The 17,480-nt window shown below is 38.4% G+C and overlaps 1 pseudogene; it reads left to right on the top strand.

Annotated features, from left to right (window-relative positions):
* The first annotated feature begins 15,368 nt into the window (after nucleotides 1-15,368).
* Nucleotides 15,369-17,480, top strand: part of LOC101576396 — a 35,141-nt pseudogene continuing 33,029 nt past the window's right edge.

The raw sequence follows: 17,480 nt of genomic DNA, 5'->3' as shown, positions 1-17,480 counted from the left end.
CTGACTTTCAGCCTATGTATGTCTTTATGAGTTAAATGTGTTTCTTTTATACAGCATATTGTTGGATTTTGTTTCCTCATTCACTGTGCCAGTCTTTTTCTCTTATTTGTTGAATTGAGTCTATTTTCATTGATGGTTATAATTGAGATGTATTGACTTACGATTGACATGTTATTTTCCTGTTGTCGTTTACTCCTTTTTCTCCTGTGTTTCATTGTTTGTACTATTTAGTTGGTTTCATCTGATCTCATTCATGGAGTTCTGATCATTTTGGTCCCTCTCTAGAACATCTTTCATGAGCCAATGTAATTTTGGCTTTGTCATCATGAAATTCTTTATTTGTTTTTTGTCATGGAAGTCTTTCAATTCTCTATCAAAGTTGAAAGAGACTTTTGAAAGGTATAGTACTCTGGGTTGAAATTTGTTTTCATAGAGGACTTGAAGTACTCTGCTGCATGCTCTTCTTGTCTTGATGTTTTGTGAAGAAAAGACAGCCGTAATTCGGCTGGGTTTTCCTTTGAATATGATCTGCTTCTTTTCTCTAGCTGCTTTCAGTATATTGTTCTTGAGCTGAATTTCTGGAATCTTGACTTTTATATGTCTCGGTGTGTTTTTAATTGGGTTGAGGCTTTTTGGCATTCTGAATGCTTCGGTTACCTGAATGTCAGATTATTTCCTCATATTTGAGAAGTTTTCTGCTATTACTTCTGTCCATACTTTTTAATGTCCTTTGTATTGACTCCTTCTTTCTCATTGATGCCTATTAGTCTCACATTGTTCACCTTTGCATCATCTAGCAAGGGATCAATTATTTTTTCCTGCATCCTAGTTGTTTTTAAGAGATCCTTTCTTACCTTTTCACTAGCCGCACCAGCATCTTCAAGATCTGAAACGCTCTTCACTTTCACTTAAACGTTTTTGCAAGCTTGTGACTGAGATTTTAAGTTCCTCTATATCTCTTTGACTCTGCTTCCTGTGATCTATTTCTTTCCTGTATTGCTCATTCAAGGAATCCATCATTTTTATAATCTCCTCTATTTTTTATCAATGTCTTCTTTTTAAGCAATTATTAATTCTTGTACTGCAGTGTTTTCTTCAGATTGGGTTTCCTTCCTATGTGTCTGTAGTTGATTTTCTTCAGATTCTATGAGTTCAAATAATTCTATTTTTAATTTCAGAAAAGTATTTCGCTCTGAGTTCTTCAACAACTTTCTGCTGTTGCTTATTTACTATCGATGCTATTAATTCATACATTTCAGCTGAACTTGTGTCCTCTGCATTTGTTTTGGCTGGGCACTGGGCTTCCTTCATATATCTCTGCATTTGATTTTCTACTGCAGATGCTATTAATTTAGGGATTTCTTTTTTCATTTTAAATCTGAGTTCCTCTATACCTTTCTGCAGTTGTTTTATTTTATTTTTTTTCAGAAGCTGTTGATTCATTGATTTCAACTGTGTGATTCCCAATTTGTTTTGTGCTAGTTTCCTCTGCTCTTGTTATGGGTGGGCTTGGGGTCTGAGATTGCATTTCGCTCCCTCTCATTTTCATTTATTGTAGCACTGTCTTCTGACATTTTTTTAGAGCTTTGGTGCAGTTATAACCTTAGCACTTACTGAAATTCAGGTACAGATCTACAAAGGTTGGATTTATCCAGTTGTGCCTGGCTTGGGTCTGGCTGCTGTGCTCAGCTCCTTCCTGCTGCCACAGGTGTGACCTTGGGTGTGACCCTTTTGTACTCTCTGGCAAGATGTTCTGCTCCTGGAATAGCTGGTTGGCTTTGTCCCCTACACTCTCTGCAGGGATTGCTGCTGCAGGGTTTCACCCGAGGCCTGTAGTCCAGGCCTGAACTGAGTCTGCAGGGGACAAGGTGGAGTAGGGGGGAGAGGCAACTCTCCCACACACTCACTGGTCCTGGGCTAGGGCTGGATCTAGGGGTCCACAGAACGCGGCAGAAATTCTCACTTGATGGGCGGGGTGGGTGGAGTAATGCAGAGTTGTGTGGGGGGCACAACGGGGTGGAAGTGGGTCTCACCTTTGCTGCACCTGGTTTTGGACCTCCAGGTCCCACTGAGCAGGTTAGTGGGAAGATTTCCCACACACTCACCAGGCCTGGGCTAGGACTGGATCTGGGGTTCCCCAGAACATGGTTTACATAACACACCTTAATTCCCAATACTCCCTTTAGTGTCCCTTACACTTTTTTTCTATCACTAGATACTTTTTACATCTACATGTTTTTTTTTTCAAGTAGGCCAGGGCTTGGATTCTTGTGGAATATGAACAGGGGAGTAGTATGAAAACAAAAGGAAGATGTGTGAAGGTGAATGTTCAGCTTATTTTGGAACTTGTGTTGTGTAGGTGCAATTTACCTAGACATATTAATGGAAAGTTTGTCCCAGTAGCAGTTTTTAAAAGTAGTTTTGGTAGAGAAGAAACTTTTGAATATATCCCTCATGTAGCAGTCTGTAAGCAAGGAAGTGATGCGTCTGAGTTTAGAAAAGCAGGAATGGGGAGAGCATAAGGTCTCTTCAGGCATGTGGTTGAGAGACAGGAGGAACACGAAGGCTGAGTGAGGACATATCTGATAGGACTCAATCACTAGTTATGGTAGGATGATGAAAGATTTATGACAAGATTTTCAGTCAAAGATATTTTGAAAATTTTGTGACATTTATTCATTGAAGAAGGCTAGAATTATGACTTCAACATTTTGAGGAACAAAATATCAAATATCTTTCAAATTTCTCTATAAACTATTGACAAAATAAGAAATATGTGGAAGAGGGTAAGAGGTATTCTTATGGATAATGTGTTTGACACCTACAAGGAGTTCCAGGTAGATCTTCTAGATTTTGATGCAGGAGGGAAATACCTTTAGAACACATCATGGGAAGATTTTTTTTTCTGTAAATGTAAAGAAATATGTGATGCCAAACAAACCCATAAGGTTTTAGTGTCTGGAAATACAAATATGCTTCCTTTACTCACAAATAATTTATATTATTACCATGAAGAAAAGGCTGATCAGAAGTTAGCAATACCCTGCCTTAAGTGCACCTTTGTCTTGTGGCATAATATGGTAGAGAAACACTAGAGGATGTTCCATACCAAGGTTCACATAGTGAATATACGACTACATGGTGAATATTTTAGGTGAAATAAAATAATCTAGAAGTGATGTTGCAGAGTTTCACACATGCACAATAGCATGAAGAAACATGTGATGGTAATACATTTCTACTAAATTAAGTCCCACTTTTGTTTGTAATCTGATAAAATGGAGGAGTAACTGAAAACAAATGATACACTTTCTTGAACAGGAGACCATATCTGACAGACTGTAATGTAGAAAGTCTGATGCCAATGAAGCATGTGGGATACTCTATTGCCCCATACCTTTCCATTGGGTATGCATATGGACTGGGAGAATAACTTTGGTCTATGTTTTAAGAATACATTAAGAAGACAGGGCTTTTGAAGAAAATACATATTACTTCAAAACCAGTGGCCCACTTTGATCATGTGGTTCAACAATAATTCAATGGACATCAAAAGCCCTCTGCCTTGTATTCTACTTATCTTTTTTTCCCCATAATTTTATTGATAAACAAATAGCAAAGAGACAGTTTCAAATCAACTTGGTAGGATATTTCAATAATTAACACATTGCATACATTCTTCCTAGTGGTTAACTGCTGTACAAGATGTGGACATGATATCCTATTTAAAAGCACCATTAGAACAAATCACTCTATTCATTAAGAGAATGCAACTATATATCTATCCTAACCACTTTGAATACACAGATACAAAATGGACATTCATCTGTATCCCCTTTTTTTGTTAAGTTCTGTTATTTGAATATTATAGGTGTGTAAACTCAGCAAAATATTCTGAAAGAGTCCAGTAGCCCATAATAGTATTGGGTCTTCCGCTTGACTGGCAATGTCAGAAATTGTTGACCTGAGTCCACTACAGCTCAACATAACAGCATGGCTTTACTTCGCATATTTCATTTAAAAATTAGAATACATTTTAAAAATGGGCATAAGGAATTACATACTTCTTATGTTTACACATAAGTCCAAAAATCTCACCATATACCTCCTTGAAGCAGGACAGTCCCACAATATTCCTTTTCCTGTCTCTTGCTTTCATTCACCACCCCCTTCTTTTTGAAAAACCATCTACCCAAGAGACATTATAGTGGCAACTGGCATGTCATGACAAGCAGCCCATATTCAGAAGACCAGAATAACAGGCACGCCAAGCATGAAACTACTATTACAAATTACCATCTGCAGTGCAGTGGCTTAGTGCATAGGTATCAGTATATATAGTTAGTCAGGATGAGAATCTTTCCAATTAACTGCTAGACTAAAAAAATCTTCTGAAGATTCTCAGGATCATTGCCTTGCCATCTTCTCCGTACAACTGTATGGCTTGACTTATTCATGTTTCCTAACTCTTCTCCTTTCCCTCTCTTGATTAGTTAGTCCTTGAGATCCTGTTTTCCTTTTACTTGTATTATACCTTTCTATTTGTATTTCTTCTTTTGAGTTCTTATAATAGGGAAACTATACGATATTTACACATGTGTGTCTGGTTTATTTCACTTATGATTTATGTTCAAGTGGCATCCACTTCAAAAAAAGGCCTTCGAGTTTTTCATTCTTAATAGTTGAATAATACTCCATTGTATAAAAATACCACATCTTTTTCAACCATTCCTCAGGTGATGTGCATCTTGTTTTTTTCCAAGATTTGGCTACCACAAATTGTGCTACTATAAACATAAGCACACATATATCACTATGATATGATGTTTTCAGATCGTCTGGGAAAATTCCCAGTAGAGGAATAGCTGGTTTAAATGGGATTTCCAGTCCAACTTTTCTAATGAGTCTCCGTACTGTTTTCCATAACAGTTGCACCAGTCTACATTCCCACCAGCAGTAGAGTTCCTTTTTCCCTTCTACTTGTCTTGACTCAAACCAATAATAGCTCAGTCATTATGCAGTGAAAGACCTGGACACTTCCACAAATATCATCACATTTTTGGCTTCTGTTTTCCTGTCCCATGTATCTCTAGCTTCCTTTATTCTGTCATTGTGCTAAATCAGTGTCATCCTGAAGCCCTCTCACCTTCTCCACCTTTCTCAAAGGCTCCCATCTAATCATCCAATGAACTCTCATGTACTGCCTTTGAGTCAGCAATTAATCTTACAAATACATCTGTTAAAAAAATGTCTTCCCTATCAATCAGCCTATCCCTCTGGGGTTTAATTCCTCTGAATTTCTTCAGAATTCCACAGCAGGGTTAATTTATGTGGGGTTTTCTGCTCCATCAAAGATCTAAACCACTGGCTACATGACCCATGCCAGGGTAATTTCTGGAGATAGTAACTTCTTAAGTCATCCAAACTAGCCAGGTAGTACAATTAAGAATTCGTGCCTTCTGCAGAGGGCCACAAATAGTTCTACTGTTTAGAAAAACAGGACTCTTGAAGGATCTACATGAAAACCAGTTGTTCTAATTTGGGCTGCTCTGTCCTAACTAGAAAATTCCCTCAGAGGTCATTTCTGAGAAGTCTTGTGTAAGTTATTGCCTTCTGTTTTTCAGTCAACCCACTCTATTAATTAAGTGTCCTTCCTTTGGAAAAGCTGGTGAGATTCAGCCTCCTGAAGTTCAGTCTGTCTATCTGCACTACAGTCTAGTGTATTAATCAACCAGTAAGAGCTTGAGGTGAACAGAATACCAACCTCATCACTCAGGTTCTATTTTCAGACAGCTCATCAACAGTAAGAAATAGGTACCTTCAATTCCTGCCTACACAGTGGCTCCTACCTCTGTAACCTTGTCTATTACTTTGGACAGTGGTGCAGCAACTGTCATCCCACCCCATGTGGCTGTGAAGCATCTAACTTGAATACAGTTGGAAAGATCATTGGTTCCTTGCCTGGTTTGCCTCCCACACATTGCCTGTTGGAAATCATCTAAAGCATATATTTGCAGGTCACTTCACCAACAGTGGACTATCATTATTTGTTCAAACAGAACAAGCAGTGAAAACTCTGCAGAGTTTGCAATGAGATTCTCCTATTTATTATGGCTCAGATAAAAAATAGCTTCAAACTGGCTCATGTGTTTAGGTTATTGGGTTTTTGGGACTTCAAGCTGATTTGCTATTAGGAAGTATGACCTGGTCAGAAGCTTATATCTCTCTCTCTTGATACGTCCTGGCTGCAACTAAATGAGCAACCTCAATAAGGACTTTTGAACAAAACCTGCTACTATACCTTCCTGCTCTGGAACCTGTGACTTTGGACTGCAACATGACACAAAATAAACTGCTCCTTTAAGTTACTTGTGTCAAGTGTTGTGCCTCAGAGGCAACAAAGTGACCAAGTTACACTCCATTGTCAACCAAGTTCACATGAAAGTGATTCATTAGCAAACAGAGTCTATGTCTGGTGAGAAATTTGAACCCAAATGTTAGCAGCATGAGGATCCTTTCAGAAGTGAATGGAGAAATCACTCTTGTGACTTTCCTCAAACTGTTTTCTGTTAGAATGGAAACTGATGCCCCATTTATTCATATGCATGTTTAAGTACTAATTGTGTCTGTCTTCTTTTGACAATATCTATGAACTCATGTGTTTAGCCAATTGTGGTATTGAGATTTCAAGCTGACTTGCTATTAGGAGCATAGTAGGAATAATCTTCCTGAGAGAAAGATGTTACTAATATATAAAAGTAATGGATTTCCAAATAGACCTGTATGCTAAAGGTAGTATTCATTCTCCTATCTTGTTTTAATGCCAGCATTGCTAAGGGAGATAGTTCTAGAGTGGGAAGTTTATTTGGCCAAGCTTGCTGAGATTCACTCCAAGTTACTCATATCCACGTATATTAAGATGAAACCTCAGTCCCAGAGCATTTCTAAGAACCTCAACTAACAGAATTTGAGTTGCCACTTCTGGTTTTGCATCTTCCTGATGGGTAATGCCTAGAGTAGTCCACGAAATACAAGTAACACATTATGTTGACAGTTGACATAACTCAAGTCTCTGGCCTTCAAGTATGTCCAATTGCTGTGAATCTACACTGGAAACAGAACCATGGTGGCCATCACCTTCCATTTACTGTGCTCTGGAAGGTCTCCAATGGATAGCCACTGATATGTTCTTATTCAGTTAGATTTTACTGACAAGAGTAATTTATTTTTAGTTTTTGGGAAATCATTCTTGATTCTACACTTCTTATAAAATGAAAATTGCCACTTGGCCAATTGTCAGCAACGTAACAGAGAGACAGAGAGGAGCTAAATGTCCTCTCTTTCCTAAATCCCTATTCATCCATAGGTTTAGAGATATGTATGCGCATTGAGCCTTTGAAGAATCAGAGGTGAAAGCAATAGAGAGAGATCAGTAACTAAAAATGGCGCACAACAGATATTAATATTTAAACTTTAAAATAACAGTGCCCATTCATATAAGAATAAAAAGATAATTTTATTATAATTTCTTAGAAATTATATCTATAGGATGCCATATAATGGCAGAATTAAATAGAACTCTTATCTTCACATTATGTATATAAAAACTCTTATCTTCACAATGTATATAAAAATTGATGTGGATTTATATTGGGCAGAAGGAAGAATAAGCATTTAAATGAAAGGAATAGGGGGCCTGCTCCTTAGCTGAGTTCTATAAGTGGCTGCTTCAACAAAGCCGTTAGGCTCAGGTTGCTGTGGTTTGATCCCTACAACAATAGCCAGCCAAACCTGCCCTGAAGGCATTCGAAGCAACAAAGAAATAAATAATAAATAAAAGGAATAAAATACCACAATTTTCTGTACTTTTAGGCTTTGATAGGCCTGAATTCAAAAATGTTAAACAGAATGAACTTTGAGTGCAAACCAAAAAACTTGTAAAGGAAAAAACAAACAAGACTAAATTACTAGGCAATCATTTCAACAAAGGATTTGAAGACATTCTCCCATGCTCAGAATCAATCAAAATCAATGTCATTATGCTACTCATCACATATTTAAGACACTCAGAGAGATTTAAGTTAAGAAAGAAAATAGTTCTGCAGATTTATTTTTCCCTGCCATTTAATTTATAAAAGTAATTCACCATTTCTTTTCCTCTTATGGAAATTAAGATTTTTGATGTGCTAAGTACCCCTAATTTTCAAAGTAGTGTCAATAGAAAATGATTTTATAAAATTGTAATCTACAAATATTAGTTTTTTAATGTTAGAAAATTTCAGATACATTGAGAATATTCAATTCAGTTAATTGAAAATTAAAATGTTGTTTTCCTTCAGCTTTGTGGGTAGTAACTAATGACATATACACATTTATTTATTTATTTATTTGCAGAACCGGGGATTGAACTCAGGCCCTTGCGCTTACCAGGGAAGCACTTATTCCACTGAGCCACCTCCCCAGCCCCATATACACATTTAGATATGTGAGTTTAGCACTCTGAAATGTAAGGCTCCCTAAAGACATATGGTATTAATTTTCAAAATCTTTATTTGTAATCCATTAGCTTATAAGATTATAGTTTTGATTTATGCTTTTCAGTTTTGTGATAGTAGATTTTAAAAAATCATAACTCATATAAAACTAAACGTTTTCATTTATTAAAAATTTTCTGAGAATTCATGGAAAATGGTATAAAAATCAATAAAAACTCAGCCTCTCTGAGACTCAGAATTTAGGCACTGGAATATAATAATATGGGGAAGAAAGGTAAAGAAAGTAGTACATCCTCAGGAAGAAGGGTGGTTATAGTAGAAAATTAAAACCTACAGAGAAGTTGAGGAGACTAAACACAACATGCAAAAGTAAAAAGCAATCTATACTTAATGCTTAGCTTCTGGTTCATGGTTAGAAAGCATATATTATGTATTCTTTCAGAAACAAAATAAGACTAGGCTTTGAGGAGAAATGTGGTGGTGGAATGGAACAGTAGATATGATTCCAGTAAAAGTGCACAACACACCCATGGAGAAAGTGCTTGGCTAAAAGCCATTGTAGAAAAGGGTTGAATGTTTGAACCCAAGACTAAAAACAGCCACAAGATGGCATCAATTCAGAACTACAAGTGTTACATTGCCAGTGACTGGGTGAGGGACAGACAGGAGAGACAGTTGTGATCAGTGAGCCCAGGTCAATCTGGCAAGTGATCCTTTGAAAGGCTTAAAACTAAAGAAAATAAGCCCTAACCCCACACTCACAGACCAGACTCAGCTTGGAATGCTCTGTATTTGAAAGTCACAGAATTAACATTCTTACTTTAATCTGTCTGCTGTGGACTCCAACATGTATTTTGGGTATGCCTGTCTTCTTTGTTTATCAGCTTGAAAAGACACACATATTGACATGAATATTGCCCCCATATCTATTACCAGAACAAGCCCACACATTTAAAATCACAGAGAGGGGCCGGAGAGATGGCTCAGTAGAATAAGCATTTCCCTGGCAAGTGCAAGGGCCTGAGTTCAATTTCAAGTTCTGAAAAAAAAAAAAGATAAAAAGAAAGAAAAGAAAATTAAAAAAAATTACAGACAACTTTATTATTTTTGTCGTTGGTTGGCATTCTTCAGTGTTTGTGTGTGTGTGTGTGTGTGTGTGTGTGTGTTTGTATTGTTATAATTTGAGGATACAACACAGGATACATATTTTATAAATTATTTTATAGTGAATCATCCGAAGAATCATGTACAAATAGCAGAAGATATCTGTCCACAGTAAAAGCCAAAGGTTCCAGCTGAGGGCATGTATCACACAGTAATGTCCTGCTTGAGTACTGCTGAAGACGTAGAGCCCATAGCAATGCCTCCCATGAGTCCAACTGGAGACCTAGGGCCTATGACAATGTCTCATGTAGGTGTGTTTTATGGATTTGTGCTAGCAAGGCACAAACTTAAGTGATGGAAGCTAGAAATTCTGTGCCAGGAGGATAAAACATCTATGCCAGCAGACTGAGGGATCTGAACTGGAGCCAGAGAGCAGTGCTTAATGTAAGAACCAGAGCGCCCTCCAAAAGCACCACAGCCATCCTTAGCATTAGTGAAGTCCTGAACTCCTCTCATGATGAGCAAATCTGAGTGCCAATCAGGAAAGCCAATGCAATGAGCTTTTCCAGGGGACTGAGCAGAGCACCATCTCCCCCTAAAAAGTGAGGAAGTAATGCTCAAAGTAAGGATCAGAGCTCCCCCAAAGTGAAACATAGCCATTCCCAGTGAAAACAAGGTCCCAAGCTCATTCAATGATGAAAACACCTGAGTTCATTAGGAAAACAAGTATGACAAGGTCATCCAAGAGAAACAACACCTCCTGACAGCCTCCTTAACTACTTTGAACAGCTTCCAGATTTCTAACAGCCTTCTTCTCTTCTTCAGGCCTACCTCTTTCATTGCTGGCAACAATTCTCAAGTAGACCTCCTACACATGGCAACATTCTGTTTGAGTGCAATGGGGTTTACAAGATCAACACAAGTTATCAATTCACCACAGTTGTTTTCAGTGTTATATTTTGGCTTTGCTTCTTTCTTTTTTCTCTGATTAGTCTTCATGCTTTCTTGTTCACCGTTTATGGTGATTGGAGAATTTTTCCTTCTCCTTTTTTCCTTAACTCTTTTTCTTCTCCCATTTAATGTTTCTCAAAGTAATATAGGTCTCTATTACATTTATTATCTATTTTCTTTAATCTCCACATTTGCTTCACTTTCTATGTATCTTCAATTCTTTCTCTAACTTTCACCAGATTCTGTAAACAACCTTGTTTTTTTTTTTCTTTTCTTATTTATTTTTAAATTTTTAGACTGCGCATGGTGGCACACAACTGTAATCTCTGCTCTTGGGAGGCTGTAAACAGGCAGATCACTACGAGTCCAATCTAGTAGTGTTAAACTAAACACCCTATAGACCCTTTCTGAGATAAAAAAAAAGAAGCTGAAAATAAATTTGGGGACTGGGACATACCTCAGTAGATTTAGCTCTTGTCTGGTAAGTGCAAGGGCCGGACTTCAATCCCTGATTCCCCAAAAATAAATAGAAAAATAAATAAATAAATAAATAAATTTTTATTTATTTCAAAGAGAACAAAAGTTAAAATAGCATTGAAACAGCTTTAAAACACGTTAGTGCAGCTACCCTGTGCCGGCGGGAAAAACTCCCAGTCTCAGCCCAGGCACAGCGTGGGGGAGAGCATCTTCTACCCCCTTGGGACACCCCCCACGACTCCAAAGCACCTCGCTCACACCGCCGTATGACTAGGAATTTCTGATGCGTTCTGGGAATCCCCAAACCCAGTCCTAGCCCAGGTCCTGTGAGTGTGTGGGAGAACTTCTGGCTAACCTGTGCCAGTGGGACAAACTCTGGGTCCCAGCCCAGGCGCAGCATGGGTGAGATGCTCTTCCACACCCTTGGGATGCCCCCTTCCACTCTGCAGCACCTCAGCCACACCGCCCTCTGAGTAGGAATTTCTGCCACATTTCGGGAACACCCAGACCCAGTCCTAGCCCAGATCCAGTGAGTGTGTGAGAGAGCTGCCTCTTCCCCCTACTCCAACTTGTCCCCTCCAGGCTCAGCTCAGGCCTGGCATAAAGGTCTGGGGTGTAACCCTGCAGCTGCAATGCCTACAGAGAGGGTAGAGGATACAAACACCCAGCTAGTCCAGGAGCAGAACATCTTGCCACAGGGGCACAACAGGTTCACCCTCAAGGGCAGAAACAGGAAGGAGCAGAGCACAGCAGCCAGACCCAAGCCAGGCACAGCTGGATAAATCCAGACTTTGTAGTTCTGCACCTGAACATCAGTATGTACTAAAGTTATCACTACAACGAAGATCTACAACAAAGGTCAGAAGACAGTGCTACACAAAATGTCGAGAAGGAACAAAATGCAAGCTCAGAACCCAACAGCACCTGTAAAAAGTTCAGAGGACACGAACTCAGAACAAAGTGGGAATCACACAGCAGAAAGTAATGAATCAGCAGCTTCTGAAATAGAGAAACAGCTGCAGAAAGGTATAGAGGAACTCAGATTGGAAACAAAAAAAGAAATCCCTGAATTTATAACATCTGCAGTAAAGAATCAAATGCAGAAACATATGGAAGAAATCCAGTGCCCACCCAGAATAAGTGCGGAGGACACTAGCTCGGCTCAAATGCATGAATTAATAGCGTCAATAGTAAATAAGCAACAGCAGAAAGATATAGAGGAAATAAGAGTACAACTCTTTTCTGAAATAAAAAAAGAATTCTTGGAACTCAGAGCATCTGAAGTAAAGAAGCAACTACAGAAACATAGGGAGAAAACCCAATCTGAAAAAAACATTGCAGTAAAAGAATTTACAACTGCTTCTAAAGAAGACATTGATAAAAAAAAAATAGAGGCGATAAGAAAAATGACGTATTCCTTGAATGAGCAATTCAGGAAAGAAATAGATCGCAAGAAGCAGTGTCAAAGAGATATAGAGAAAATTAAAATCTCAATCACAAGCTTGTAAAACTGTTTAAGTGAAAGTGAAGACAGAGTTTCAGATCTTGAAGATGGTGGTGTAGCTAGTGAAAAGTTGAGAAAAAATCTCTTAAAAACAATGAGGATGCAGCAAAGAATAATCCATCACTTGCAAGATGATGCAAAGATAAACAATGTGAGACTAATAGGCATCAATGAGAACGAAGGAGTCAACACAAATGACATTAGAACAATATGGGCAAAAGTAATAGCAGAATACTTCCCAACTATGAGGAAACAATCTGACATTCAGGTAACTCAAGCATAAAGAACGCCAAGTAGCCTCAGTCCAATCAAAAACACACCGAGACACATAGTAGTCAAGATTCAAGAAATTCAGCACAAGAATAATATACTGAAAGCCGCTAGAGAAAAGAAGCAGATCAGAATTACAGCCGATTTCTCCTCGCAAACCATGCAGGCAAGAGTGCTTTGGGTCTTCTATGAAAACAAATTCCATCCCAGACTACTATACCCTGCAAAGGTTTCTTTCAAGTTTGATGAAGAAGTGAAATACTTTCATGACAAAGAACAGCTGAAGACAAAGCCAACTCTACACAGGGTACTGAAAGATGTTCTAGAGAGGGAACACAATGATCAGAACTGCACGAATGAGATCAGAAGCAACCAACTAAATAGGGTAAGCAATTGAACACAGCAGAAAAAGGAGTAAATTTTTATTGTCACACTGAGCCAGGACCCAGCTTGTGAGTGAGGACTTCCACCGCGCTCTCTGAACCCTTCCATACCGAACCTAACCTAAGCCCTGGCCCAGTGAATGTGTGGGAGAGCTTCTGTGCTCCCCTGCGCTCCAGGACCACTCTGGACTCAGCCAAAGCCCAGCGCATGAGTGAGAACTTTGGACACACTCTCAGTACCCTTTCACACTTAAAGATCCAGCCCAGGCCCGGCTTGTGGGTGAGAACTTCCACCGCACTCTCAGAACCCCTAAGACCCAGATCAAGCCCAAAGCCAATGAGTGTGTGGGAGAGCTTCCACACTCCCCTGTGCCCACTGGATCCCAACGGATCCAGCCCTAGCCTGGCTTGTAAATGAGAATGTCAATCACGCTTTCCAATACCCCTCCTCACCAAGCACAGACATTGCATACAGGCCTGGGGTGAAACTGCAGCTGAAGGCCTGCAGAGAGCCTAGGTGCCAGAACCACCTCACTAATCCAGGAGAAGAACATATTGCCAGAGGAGCAGAATATGTTCATTTTGTAGGGGTGCAGCAGAAAGAAGCTGAGAAGAGCAACCAAACCAAAGCCAGGTGCAGCTTGATGCCTTCAAACTTTGTAGATCTGCACAAGAATTTCAGTAGGTGCTACTGCCATAACTGCACCAAAGCACTACATAAAAGCTCACAGGACAATGCTATACAAAATAAAAAAGAAAAGGAGCAAAATGCAATTCCAGGCCCTGAGCTGAAACAGAAAAATGCTGAAGACACTAGCACAAAAGAAATTGAGACTTACAGAACTAAAATATCAGAATTAATAGCTTCTGATGTAAAGAAATAAAGGAAGAAAGTCATAAATTGACTCAGATCAAGAATAACCTCTGAGAATAAGGAAACCTCTAAATTAATAGAGTCTGAAGTAAAGAATCAAGTACAGAAACATATGGAGGAAATTAGATCAGAAATAATCTCTGAAGTAAAAGAATTAATAACTGCTTCTCAAGAAGACCTTTATTTACAAAATAGAGATTAGAAAAATGACAAAAGCATTGCATGAGCAACATAGGAAAGAAATAGATCACATGAAGAAGGGTCAAAGAGATATAGAGGAAATTAACATCTCAATCACAAGCTTACAAAATCATTTGAGTGAAAATGAAGATAGAATTTCAGATCTTGAAGACGCTGTCACAGCTAGTGAAAAGGCAAGAAAAGATCTCTTAAAAACAACGAGGATGCAGGAAAAATGATACATCACCTGAAAGATTATGGAAAAATGAATAACACGAGACAAATAGGCATCAGTGTGAAAGAAGGAGGCAATACAAATGATTTAAAAAGAATATGGGCAGAAATAATAGTAGAAAATTTCCCAAGCACAGGGAAATAATCTGACATTCACACAATGAAACTTATAGAACTCCAAATAGCATCAACCTGATTAAAACATATGGAGACATTTAATAGTCAAGATGCCACATATCTAACATAAGACCCTAATACTGAAAGCAGCTAGAGAAAAGAAACAAATCACATTTAAAGAAAAACCCATCAGAATAACAGCAGTCTTCACTTCACAAACCATGAAGTCAAGAAGAGCATGGAGCAGAGTACTTCTAGTTCTCTATGAAAACAAATTCCAGCCCAGACTACTACACCCTGCAAAACGCTCTTTCAAGTTTGATGGAAAAGTGAAATACTTCCATGACAAAGAACAACTAAAGTATTCCATAATGACAAAGCTAACCCTACATAGACTAGTAAAAGATGTTCTAGAGAGGGACCAAAATGATCAGAACTCCATGAATGAGAACAGAAGGAATGCACTAAATAGGGCAAACAAACACAGGAGAAAAAGGAGTAAACAACAGCAGGTAAATAACATGTCGATCGTAAATCAATACATCTCCATTATAACCAGCAATGTAAATGGACTCAATTCATCAATTAAAAGAAATTGAGTGGCAGAGTGAATTAGGAAACAAAATCCAGCTTTTCCGCCCGCTCCCCCCTCCCCCCGCGTACCACTCTGGCTGCACCACGCTCACTCTGATCTCCGGGCTCCTGCTAAGCTTACAAGGCTGCCACCTCCCTCAGGCACCATCTTGATTATCTACTGGGACCTCATCATCCATGATGAGATGTTCTCCCACATTTACAAGATCCAGGAGATCGCAGACAGGCTGTGCCTGGAGTTGGAGGGCAAGATGGTCTGTAGAACAGAGGGTGCCAATGACGAAACGCTCACTGGTGGCAATGCCTCCACTGAAGGCCTAGAGTGTGAAGGCACCGAAAGCACAGTGGTCACTGGTATAGATATTGTAATGAACCATCACTTGCATGACACCAGCTTCACAAAAGAGGCCTACAAGAAATACATCAAAGATTATACGAAATCAGTCAAAGGCAAACTTGAAGAACAAAGACCAGAAAGAGTAAAACCATTTATGATGGGGGCTATGGAGCAAATCAAGCACATCCTTGTTAATTTCAAAAACTATCAGTTCTTTATTGGTGCAAACATGAATCCAGATGGCATGGTTGCTCTTCTGGACTACCGTGAGGATGGTGTGACCCCATTTATGATTTTCTTTAAGGATGGGTTAGAAACAGAAAAATTTTAATGGATTTGATGTTAACCTTGATCTGTCACTTGTCATAACTGGCTGCTGCTTGTCATCTACACAACACCAGGATTTTAGACAAATGAGACTGATGTCATCTGGAATGCTTCGTTTATTTTGACCGTGATTTATTTGGAGTGGAGGCATTGTCTTTTAGGGGGAAAATACACGTAATGTAAGTTTCCTAAAAATAAAGTGCATTTAAACTCATTTGAGAGAATGCCTCTTAGTTTAATACATATCTAAACTATGTCCATTGGTAGTGTTCATGAAGAAGATAGAACCTGGTCAGATACCACTGCTAAAAAGCATAAGACTGTCTGCAAATAACTTCTGCAGTGGAACTACTTCTGAGACTGGAATATAAAACAAGAATCAAAATTTTAATTGTGAGTTGCAGAGAAGGGAAAGAGACTATGTTCATAGCAGTGCCAACATTTGAAGTGGAGCCTTACCTATTTCATCACCTACATGGAAGTAGTTAACCATGGAAGAGATTAACGAAAGAATAAAAAGACTTAACTCAGTTGGAAACAAAATCCAACAATATGCTGTCTACAAGAAACACACTTAACTGATAAAGAAATTCATAGGCTGAAAGTCAAAGGATGGAAAAAAATAGTACACAGCCCAGCACCTCAGAAAAAAGCAGGGGTAGCAATCCTATTCTCATGCAGTCTCAACTTCAAACCAAGAATGATCAAATGAAATAAAGAATGGCAATATATACTGGTTAGTTGAAAAATTCAAGAGGAACAGGTGACACTCATGAATATTTATACGCCAAACACGAGAGCACCAAACTCTATAATACAAAGCTTAATGGACATGAAAAATCTAATATCCAATACCACAGTCTTAACTGGAGACCTTAACACAATGTTATACCTAAAAGTTAGGTCAAGCAGACAAAATTAGCAAAGAAGCAAAATAAATATAAAAGAGCTTGGAACAAATGGACTTAGTGCATATATACAGAGTGTTGAAACAAATGGCAGCTGAATACACATATTTTTTCACTGCACATGGGTCGTTTTCTAAAATACACAACATTACAAAACCATAGACATGCTTAAGTCTATGCAAAAAATCATAACATATCCCATGCATATTATCGAACCAGAGTGCAATGAAACTGGAAATAAATGAAAAAAGAAAACAAAAACCCCCATAAACACATGGATATTAAGCAACACACTAATCAGAAACCAATAGGTCACAGATGAAATTAAGCAAGAAAACCAGTAATACCTACAATTCAGTGAAAAGTCAAGCACAACTTTTCTGAATTTATGGGATGCAATGAAAGACGTTCTCAGAGGGAAATATGTAGTTGTGAACCGACACATTACGAAACAGAACGGGAACAAATAAATACCCTAATATTGTAGCTCCAACATCTAAAAAGAAAAAACAAAACCCATGGCTCTAAGATGGGAAGAAATTATAAAGATTAGAATAGAAACTAGTTCCATGATGATGAAGAAAACAGTTCAAAGAATTAAAGAATTACAATGCTGGTTCTTTGAATGATTAAATAAAATTGATAAGCTCCTAGCTAAGCTCATCAAAAAAAAAAAAAAAAAAAAAAAAGCAAAAATTCAAATAAAAGCAATAAGGAATGAAAAG

The sequence above is a fragment of the Octodon degus genome, unplaced genomic scaffold (assembly GCF_000260255.1).
Source record: "Octodon degus isolate 3935 unplaced genomic scaffold, OctDeg1.0 scaffold00103, whole genome shotgun sequence".
Classification (NCBI taxonomy): Eukaryota; Metazoa; Chordata; class Mammalia; order Rodentia; family Octodontidae; genus Octodon; species Octodon degus.
Note: the sequence above shows the minus strand (reverse complement) of the source record. Positions and strands in the feature narration are given on the sequence as shown.